General features: G+C 36.6%; 2 non-coding genes across 2 annotated transcripts; both read left to right on the forward strand.

Annotated features, from left to right (window-relative positions):
• Positions 1–430: 430 nt before the first annotated feature.
• Positions 431–537, forward strand: LOC121208650 (small nucleolar RNA R71). The gene has a single exon (XR_005903781.1). It is a non-coding gene; the product is annotated as a small nucleolar RNA R71 (small nucleolar RNA).
• Positions 538–9,438: 8,901 nt separating this feature from the next.
• On the forward strand, positions 9,439–9,548 carry LOC121208980 (small nucleolar RNA R71). The gene has a single exon (XR_005904099.1). It is a non-coding gene; the product is annotated as a small nucleolar RNA R71 (small nucleolar RNA).
• Positions 9,549–10,639: the final 1,091 nt, after the last annotated feature.

The raw sequence follows: 10,639 nt of genomic DNA on the forward strand, positions 1-10,639 counted from the left end.
TGCATTGTAAGTATTGTTATAAGGATCTTTTTGAGATTGAGGATTGTTGCCCATGTAATTTAACTGCTCGTTCTCCATGTTGTGGCCATAAGGTGGGTATTCTGAACTGCTTGATCCACTTTCACTCGCTTCGCACTGCATTACTGGGTGAACCTGTGAAGAACTAAGGAAACCATCAATTTTCTTATTCAAGAGTTCTACCTGATTAGAGAGCATAGTGGCCGTATAGACGTTATAAATGTTAGCTATTTTCGTTGGCTTTGTCCTCATGACTTGCCACTGATAGTTATTCAGTGACATCTCCTCTATAAATTCATAGGCATCTTTAGGTGTCTTATTATTGATGGTTCCGCCAGCAACTGCATCAACCATTTGTCGAGTCGAAGGATTTAGGCCATTATGAAAGGTTTGAACCTGTAGCCAGGGTGGTAACCCATGGCGAGGGCATCTTCTCCAAAGGTCCTTGTATCTCTCCCATTCATCGTAAAGTGTTTCTAAATCCATCTGCACAAAAGAAGAGATATCATTACGTAATTTGGTTGTTTTAGCTGGCAAAAAATATTTTAATAAAAACTTTTCGGTTATTTGTTCCCAAGTAGTGATTGACCCTCATGGTAACGAGTTCAACCATTGTTTAGCCTTATTCGTTAACAAAAATGGAAACAACCGAAGGCGAATGCCATCATCAGAAAGGCCATTAATTTTAAAGGTAATGCAAAATTCTAGGAAATTTGCCAAGTGAGCGTTGGGATCCTCGTCCTGCAAACCATCAAACTGAACAAACTGTTGTATCATTTGAATTGTGTTAGGTTTCAGTTCAAAATTATTTGCTGCAATAGCAGGTCTAGTTATACTGACTCAGTTCCTATTAAATTAGGTTTAGCAGAATCATACATAATGCGTGGAGTAGGATTTTGATTTACTGGATTAGTAGCAATCACAGGAGGTAAGGATTTTCTTGGTTTTCAGCATCTCTTCGGTTGTGGTTGAAGTATCGTCTTCTTGCTCACCCTCTGTGTATCTTAGGCTTCGCCTTATTTCTCTCAGGTTTCTATGAACTGTGCGGTCGATCTCACCGTCAAAAGGTAGTGTTCCTGATGGGTTTCTTCTGGTCATAAACTAGAAAAAGCTATCAAAAGAAAATAAATGAAGAATTAGAAAAGAAAATAAAAATTTAAATTGCAATAAAAGTAAAATGGCTAAAGTAATAAAAATCGAGGGTTCCTAATATCCTAGTTCCCCAACAATGGCGCCAAAAACTTGATTGCGTGATATTCGTAACAGGTTTTAAAGATTTATAAATGAAACATTCTTGAGACTAACTTATTATCACGATTAAGGCAAGTGTACCTATCGAACAGTAGTATAGCTCAGCAAGACTGGATTGTTGAACCCAAAGGAACTACGAGTACTAGTATTTACTTTCTTTTTATTATCGAGCCTAAAAATTAAGAGGTTTGGTTATCTACACTAATTACTAATTAAGAATGCACATAAAAAAAGCTCGGGAAAATACTTTTGGGAAAATTCGATTGATTTAGACAATACCTAAGGAAAAATCCACCTAGACTTCACCTATTATTTGACTCTGAATTAGATGATTTATTCATTTGACTTGATCCATAGAAATCCCTATGTTATATTATTATTTCTCTCGAGACTAATAATGCCTAACCCTAGGTTGAATAATTGAAATCTCTTTCTAATTAACATCCTAGAATTGCATTAACTCGATCTATGGATTCCCTTATTAGGTTTCACCCTAATCCGGCAAAATCTTGTCACCCTATCTCTAGGCGCGCAATCAACTCAACTTAATTATGACAATTTTACTCTTAGACAGGGTCTATTCCTCCTCTGAAAAAGAGTGTTGACTTAAACAAAATCCCAAAATATTAAAACAAGAATTAAGAACATATAATTAAGAACAAGTCAAATATTTATCGTACAATTCAGATAATAATAACAAGATCTGTCTTAGGTTTCATTCCCTTTAGGTATTTAGGGGGTTTAGTTCATATTTATGAAAGAAAACATCTCAAAAGCATAAAGATAACAAAACATAAGAAAACTCAAAACTCCTGAGGGAACTTGAAGGGAGATCTCCACTCTTGATGATGAATCCGACTCTTGAGATGGATGACTCGGCTTTCCTTGAGTAATTCCTTGCTTCCTACTCTCTGTCCCCTATCTAAGTGCCTCCTCAGGTGTTTAAATAGGCTTTGGAATGCCTAAGAGCCCTCAAAATTTGCCTTTTCCAAATTGGACTAAACTTGAGCTTGGCAGGGACACGCTCATTTGACATGTCCGTGTGTGATTACTTAAGGCCGTGGTCGAGGCTGTTAAATGGGCATGGGCGTGTGATCTACCCATGTAAACCGTGCTTCGATCTTACCAAAGGGACACAGCCATATAGTCAATCGTGTGAAGAGGCTCAGGCCGTGCCAAAGCCTATTAAACCTACACGGGCGTGTGGTCTACCCGTGTGGTGAACTCTAGGCCGTGCTGATTTCCCACATTGGCCTGTTTTATCCGTTTTTGGCCCGTTTCTCAGTTCTTTTACTCTCTTATGCTCACCTAAGTATAAAACATGAAATTAAGATTAGGAGCATCGAATTCACCAAATCTAAGGAGAAATCATCCATAAAATGTGTTAAGCATGGGGTAAAAATATGTATAAATTACGGTTTATCACTCGCAATCAAAATAAATTCTTCTCAACTTATAATTCTCATCAATAATATCTCATATTAATCCATAAGCAATCATACATTGAGAATTCAACTAGAAAGGCATCAAAGTTTCAAACGTTCCAAGTTGAGCATTTTATCATGAAAACATAGGTGTCTCCCCTCATCTAAGTGGTTACATTTGATTCAAAATATCACAGAGTTTAACATCCTTACTAAGGATTCACTCAAGTCACTCGAGGTGTTTAAGGACAACAAGTTAAGCACTCAATAGTCAATATGAAAAGTTATTACCATAGGCTTGCAATGAAAATCAAATCTCCACCACTATATATTGAGATGAAACATCAATCAAAAGGTCTTTAGAGGGTTGTAACGTGGCTTTAGTTATGGGGTGTGGTCACAAGCTGAAAGAAAAGGTTAGAATAGAAATTGAATTGAAAAATTACCTAACTAGAAAAATAACTAATCATCAATTGAATACAAGTGAGCTTCTTCTCAGAATATGGATTTAAACATTTAAGCTCAAAAACAAAGAATACTACTAAGATAAATGTATGTATTGTAATTTTTTTTAAGAACAAGTCAAATAACATAGGTTAAATATCAAAGATAAAACATAGGTAAGCAACATTTTCAAATCAAATCTCGACAAAAATAGAGATCAAATTAATTTAGAGGATTTCAACAATAATGGGTTATGGGTTAATATTGAGGGTAAATCAATGAATGGGTTGTTAAGCTCAAGGGGGTTCACTAAGGGTTAATTATAAAGGTAGGCTTTAATGGAGTGAGTGGGTTAAACCTAAGTGCCTTTATCATCTTAACATATCAAATCAAATGGTGTGGTCTTGACATGCATAATCAAGCAAGTTCTAGAATAACAGATCAATATTGACGCACTCAAAGCAACAATAAAAGTGAGCGTAAAAGAAATAATATATTCTCTAAAGGCTCAAGATCTCACAAAAATTATGGCTTTTTGATGTTTAAACTTGTGAATTTCAACTCAAGATAGTACCTAAACTTGGTGAAACAACCTAAAAGTTTTTAAATCTCAAAAATCAACTTATCATGCCTGATTCTCTAATTTCTTAAAGTTTAAACAATCAATGCATGATTGCTTATGTTTTAATTCAAGACATATTAATAAAAATCATAAATTAATCAAAATTTACTCTAATAATGATATGAGAAGATCACACGGGAACAAGATAAAATTCAGGAATTTTTCTGATAATGATATAAATGACCCCCCACACTTAAGATGTACATTATTCTCAATGTACAAATATGTATAATAGTAATGTAAAGATAATATCAAAATAGAAGGGGAGAAGTGAAGCTGCCCTGAAATTGTAGACGATATCCTTGAATTAGCGAGAGCGAGAGTTGAAGAATAAGCTGAAAGGAAGGCATGATTGAGAGGGATAAATGAGAAGACACCACTGTGAAGGAGAATTAAGGGAATAATTCGATGATAACCATAAAGGCAGGTAGAATATAAGATGCAGGTCTTCAAAAGTAAATAAGAGACAATGGAATAAAAATAAAAATAACAGTAAAACACGCACGCCCGTGTTCCTCAGGGCGTGTTGGTGTACATGGCCGTGTCATTTTGAAGTTTCAACCACGGGTTGTGAGCACAGGTGTGTTGCAGGCCCGTGTTAATTTCTCAATTTTATCCATGAGAGGTGGGCATGGGTCTGTCGACTGCCTGTGTTAATTCATTCGCTCCTCCCACGCCTATGTTTATGCGCCCATGCCCATGCTAATTTCTCAGTTTCGACCATGGTTTATAGACATGGGCGTGTTGTACGCCCGTGTTGATTTGGCAAGATTGCCCACGGCCATGTCGCATGGTCGTGGCAATGAATGGAATCCCGTGTTTTGGGAAAAATTTTGCTTTGCTTTCACACGGCCGTATCGCACGGCCGTGTCTCTGCCCGTGGTATGAGCACGGCCTAAGCCACGCCCGTGGGTTAGGCCGTGTTTGCCCTTATCAAATGTCAACATTTCCTGCAGTTAGACTATGAATAGCTAAAGAAAAATTAAACCCTATTTAGTGAGGTTAGTGCTTGGGTTGCCCCCCAAGAAGTGCTCATTTAGAGTCTAAGCTCGACTCTACCTTGTGGGTATATTTAGGGGAGTTCGTGGAGCCGTAGCTCCTCTCTATCGTCTTTGAAATTCTCACTGTTGTAAAATTTTAGGCAATGTCCATTTACCTTGAAACTGCCTTGTGATGGGTGACTTACCTCTATTGTGACATGTGGAAGGATATTTTGGACTATGAAAGGACCTGACCATCGTGATTTAAGCTTCCCCAGGAATAATTTAAGCCTCGATTATACAACAGGACAAGATCTCCCACTTCAAATTGCTTGTGTTGTTTTAAAGGAGCGTCGTGGCAGCGCTTCATTGGTTCCTTGTATAGGCGTGAATTCTCATATGCATTAGTTCTCCACTCATCTAACTCGTTCAACTGCATCAACCTGTTTTCACCTGTAAGTCTGGGATCGAAGTTTTGAAATTTTATAGCTAACTCAAATGTTAGATGACATCTTTTTCCATAAATAAGTCTATAAGGTGATGTTCCTATGGGGGTCTTAAAAGCAGTTCTATAAGCCGATAAAGCATCATCTACTTTCATCGTCTAATCCTTCCTATTTAACTCTACTATCTTTTTAGGATACGTTTAAGCTCTCGGTTTGCTACTTCGACTTGGCCACTAGTTTGAGGGTGGTAAAGGGTGGCTATTCTGTGGTGAACACCGTATTTCTTAAGGGTCTTGTCAAATTGGGCATTACAAAAATGAGTACCCCTACCACTAATAATTGCTCTAGGTGTTCCAAATCGAGAGAAAAAGTTTCTTAAGGAATCGTACTACTATTCTAGCATCATTAGTAGGTAAAGCTTGTACTTCAACCCATTTGGACATGTAATCAATAGCTACTAAGATGTACTTAATCCCAAATGAACTAGGGAATGGACCCATGAAGTCGATACCCCAAATGTCAAATATTTCACATGAGAGCATATATGTCTGAGGCATTTCATCACGTTTGGAGATATTACCTGTCAATTGGCATTTATCACAAGAAGTAACATACCTGTTGGTGTCTTTGAATAGAGTGGGCCAATAAAAACCTGATTCGAGGATTTTATGTGCAGTCTTATTTCCACTATAATGTCCTCTAGTCGGTCCTGAGTGGAAGTGTTCCAAGATCTTCAATGTTTCTATCCTTGTAACGCATCTCCTAATGACTTGATCTATACATATACGGAAAAGAAAAGGGTCTTCCCAAAAGTATTTTTTCACATTAGTAAAGAATCACTTCTTTTGCTGATGTGTCAACGCTTTTGGGATAATGTTAGCGGCTAAGAAATTTGCAATATCAGCAAACCAAGGTACCTCAGAATTAGATATAGAAAAAAACTGTTCTTCAGGGAATGAATTATTTATTTCAACGTCATCTAGCTCTTTGATACTTGAATTTTCAAGACTGGAGAGATGGTCAGCCGCGATATTTTCAGCTCCTTTCTTATCCTTAATCTCCAAGTTAAATTCCTGCAATAATAAAATCCATCGAATGAGTCGAGGTTTTCCATTAGTTTTAGTCAAAAGGTAGTGAAGAGCAGAATGGTCAGTATAAACGACAACTTTAGACAGTATTAGATATGGCCTAAATTTATCGAATGCAAAAACCATAGCTAGCAGCTCTTTCTCTGTGGTGGTATAGTTTTCTTGTGCGGTTGTCAAAGTTTTGCTAGCATAATAGATAGGTTGAAAATGTTTATCTCTTCGCTGTCCCAAAACTGCACCTACTGCAAAATCACTCACATCACAGATTAGTTCAAAAGGTGAATTCCAATCAGGTGGAATTATAATTGGAGCTTTAGTCAGTTTATCCTTTAAAGTATTAAATGCTTCTTAAAAGGCACATCTTTTTCTAGTAATTTAGTCAAAGGCTTAGCTATTTTAGAAAAGTCTTTAATAAATCTTCTATAAAACCCATCATGTCCTAAAAAGCTTCTAATAGCCTTAACCGAATTAGGGGAGGTAGTTTTTCAATGGTTTCAATTTTAGATTTATCAACCTCAATCCCTTTATTAGAAATTTTATGTCCTAACACAATACCTTCTTGAACCATAAAGTGACATTTTTCCCAGTTAAGCACAAGGTTTGTTTCCTCAAATCTTATTAACACTCATTTTAAATTTTTAAGGTAAAGATGGAAAAAGTTATCAAAAAGTGAGAAATCATCCATAAATACCTCCATGACGTCTTTTACAAGTTCGTCAAAAATGGCCATCATGCAGCGCTGGAAAGTAGCAGGAGCATTACATAATCCAAAAGGCATTCTACGATAAGCAAGCATACCGTATGGACATGTAAATGTCGTCTTTTCTTTATCTTCAGGAGCTATTGGGATTTGAAAATAGCCAGAGAGTCCGTCTAAAAAGTAGTAGTACATCTGCCCTGACAATCTTTCCAACATTTGGTCAATGAATGGAAGGGGGAAGTGATCTTTTCTCGTGGCATCATTTAGCTTCCTATAATCAATGCAAACTCTCCAACCTGTGGCTGTCCTTGTTGGGATTAATTCATTCTTCTCATTCGCTAAAACAGTTATGCCTTCTTTCTTATGAACAACCTGCACTAGACTTACCCAAGAACTGTCAGAAATAGGATAAATAATTCCAGCATCTAGAAGTTTAATTACCTTAGCTTTATCAACTTCCATCATGTTGGGGTTTAGTTATCTTTTGGTTTCCATGCATGGCTTATATTCATCTTCCATTAAAATTTTGTAGGTGCAAAAAGAAGGGCTGATCCCTTTAATGTCAGAAATTTTCCAAGCTATGGCCCTTTTATGCTCTCTTAAGACTTGGAGTAATTTCTCTTTCTCTTTGGGTTGCAAGTTAGACACAATAATTACCTGTAATGTAGATTTATTTCCAAGGAATGCATATTCCAAGTGATTCGGCAGTTGTTTAAGTTCCAATTTGGGAGGTTCTTCAGTAGAGGGTTTTTGCTTAAGTTCATCATTTACCTTAATACCCTCATATTCTAGTGATCTTAGGGAGGGTTCATTGGAATCTAGTTTAGTTCCTATCTCAGAATTATCATCCCCCTCCTCTCATTAGGCAAGACACAGTTCCAACGTGTCCTTATGTATGATTTCCTGAAAGGAATCTTGAGTAGCATGGACAATAGAGTCAATAAAATAGCATGAGTCATCCTGTTCCCTAGAAAACATCATGGCATCATAAATTTTAAAGATAATCTCTTAGTCACCTACTCTAAGTGCCAATTTACCATCATCCACATCAATAACAGCCCTAGCAGTGGCTAAAAATGGATGACCTAATATTAAGGGCACTTCAACATCCTCATACATGTCAAGCACAACGAAATCAACAGGGAATATAAATTTATCTACTTTTACAAGTACATCCTCTATAATTCCCCTAGGATATTTAACAGATCTATTAGCTAATTGAATACTCATCTTAGTGGGTTTAGGTTCCCCAAGACCAAGTTGTTTAAACATTTTATATGGCTAAATCAGCTAGTGTCTTATCAACATCCAAACAACTAATTAAGCAGGGAATAGTAAAACTTCCTGGGTCTTTCAGTTTGGTTGGCAGTTGATTTTGGAGTATGTATGAGGACTCTTCATTAAGTTCCACTATAGATAAGTCTTCAAACTTCCTTTTGTTTGTTAGAAGCTCCTTTAAAAATTTTGCGTATGTAGGCATTTGCGATATAGCTTCGACAAAAGGTAAGTTAATATGAGTTGTTTAAAAAGTTCAAGAAATTTATTGAATTGTGCATCCATGCGGTCTTTCTTCAAGTTTGTTGGATATGGGATTGGTGGTTTATATTCCTTTAACATTGGATTGTCATTGTTTTCAGTTTTTTCCTCCTCTCCTTTGTCTCTTTCAGCTTCTTGTGGTGGCTTCTTATCAGATTCAGCTAATACCTTTGCACTTCTTAGTGTAATTGCTTTCACATGCCCTTTTGGATTGGGTTCGGTGTTACTAGGTAAACTTCCTGATGGTCTTTCTGAGATCATCTTAGCCAGCTGCCCAATTTGATTCTCGAGTCCTTGGATCGACACTTGCTAATTTTTAAGTGCAGTTTTAGTGTTCTGAAATCGGGTTTTCGCTACTGAAATAAATTTTGACACCATCTCCTTCGGCTTTTTCTCTTGCTGGTAAAGTTGTTGTTGGAAGCTTGGAGGATTTTGTGGTCTCTGATTTCCTTGGCTTCCCCATGAGAAATTTGGGTGGTTTCTCCAACTTGCATTGTAAGTGTTATTATAAGGATTATTTTGAGGTCGAAGATTATTAACCATAAAATTTAGTTGCTCGTGTTCCATGTTGTGGCCATAAGATAGGTATTCTGAGTTGCTCGTTTCACCTCCATTTGTATTGTATTGTATTGCATTGCATAACTGGGTGAACCTGTGAAGAGCTAAGTTAACCATCAATTTTTTTATTCAAAAGTTCTACCTGATTAGAGAGCATGGTGACCGAATCGGCATTAAAAATGCCGGCTGCTTTCGTTGGCTTTTTCCTAATGACTTGCCCTTGATAATTATTCAGTGATATCTCTTCTATAAATTCATAAGCCTCCTCAGGTGTCTTATTATTGATAGTCCCACCAGTAGCTGTGTCAATCATCTGTCTAGTCGAAGGATTAAGACCATTATGAAATGTTTGAACTTGCAACCGTGAGGGCAGCCCATGGTGAGGGCACCTTCTCAAGAGGTCCTTGTATCTCTCACATGCATCATAGAGTGTTTCTAGATCCATCTGCACAAAAGAAGAGATATCATTCTTAATTTGGTTATTTCAGTTAGCGAAAAATATTTAAGTAAAAACGTTTCGATCATTTGTTCCCAAGTAGTGATTGACCCTCGTGGTAACGAGTTCAATCACTGTTTAGCTTTGTTCCTCAAAGAAAAGGGAAACAACCGAAGGCAAATGGCATCATCAGAAAAACCATTGATTTTAAAAGTGTCGTAAAACACCAAAAAATTCACCAAGTGATTGTTTGTATCATTATCCTACAGACCATCAAACTGAACAAATTGTTGTATCATTTGAATTGTGTTAGGTTTCAGTTCAAAATTATTTGCAGCAATAGCAGGTCTAACTATATTTGACTCAGTTCCTGTTAAAGTAGGTTTAGCATAATCATACATAGTGCGTAGAGCAGGATTCTGATTTACTGGATTAGCAGCAATTGCAGGAGGTAGCAGATTTTCTTGATTTTCAGACATCTCCTCGGTTGTAGAGGAAATATCGTCCTATTGCTCTTTCTCTGTGTATCTTAGGCTTCGCCTTATTTCTCTTCGGTTTTTGTGAGCTGTGCGATCGATCTCATTGTCAAAAATTAATGGTCCTGATGGGTTTATTCTAGTCATAAACTATAAAACCTGCCAAAAGGAAAAAGAAAAATTAGAAAGAAAATAAAAATTGAAATTGAAATAAAAGTAAAATGGCTAAAGTAATAAAAATCGAGTGTTCCTAATATCTTAGTTCCCCGGCAACGGCGCTAAAAACTTGATGTGAACAAATCATGATAAGTTTTATAATTTACGAATGTCCGTTCTTGCAAACTAACTATTATCACAACAAAGGCAAGCGCACCTTATCGAACAGTAGTATAGTTTATCGTAAGACCGGGATGTCGAACCCAAAGGAACTAAAAGTACTAGTATTAACTTTCTTTTTATTATCTAGCCTAGAAATAAAGGAAGTTTGTTTTATCTAAACTAATTACTAAACTAAGAATCCACGGAAAGTAAATTGGGTAAATAACTTTTGGAAAAACTGAATGATTTGGACAATACCTAAGGGAAAAATCCACCTAGACTTCACTTGTTATTTAACTCTGAATCAGATGATTTATTCATTTGACTTGATCCGTAGAAATC

The sequence above is a fragment of the Gossypium hirsutum genome, chromosome A10 (genome assembly GCF_007990345.1).
Source record: "Gossypium hirsutum isolate 1008001.06 chromosome A10, Gossypium_hirsutum_v2.1, whole genome shotgun sequence".
In the NCBI taxonomy this organism is placed as follows: domain Eukaryota; kingdom Viridiplantae; phylum Streptophyta; class Magnoliopsida; order Malvales; family Malvaceae; genus Gossypium; species Gossypium hirsutum.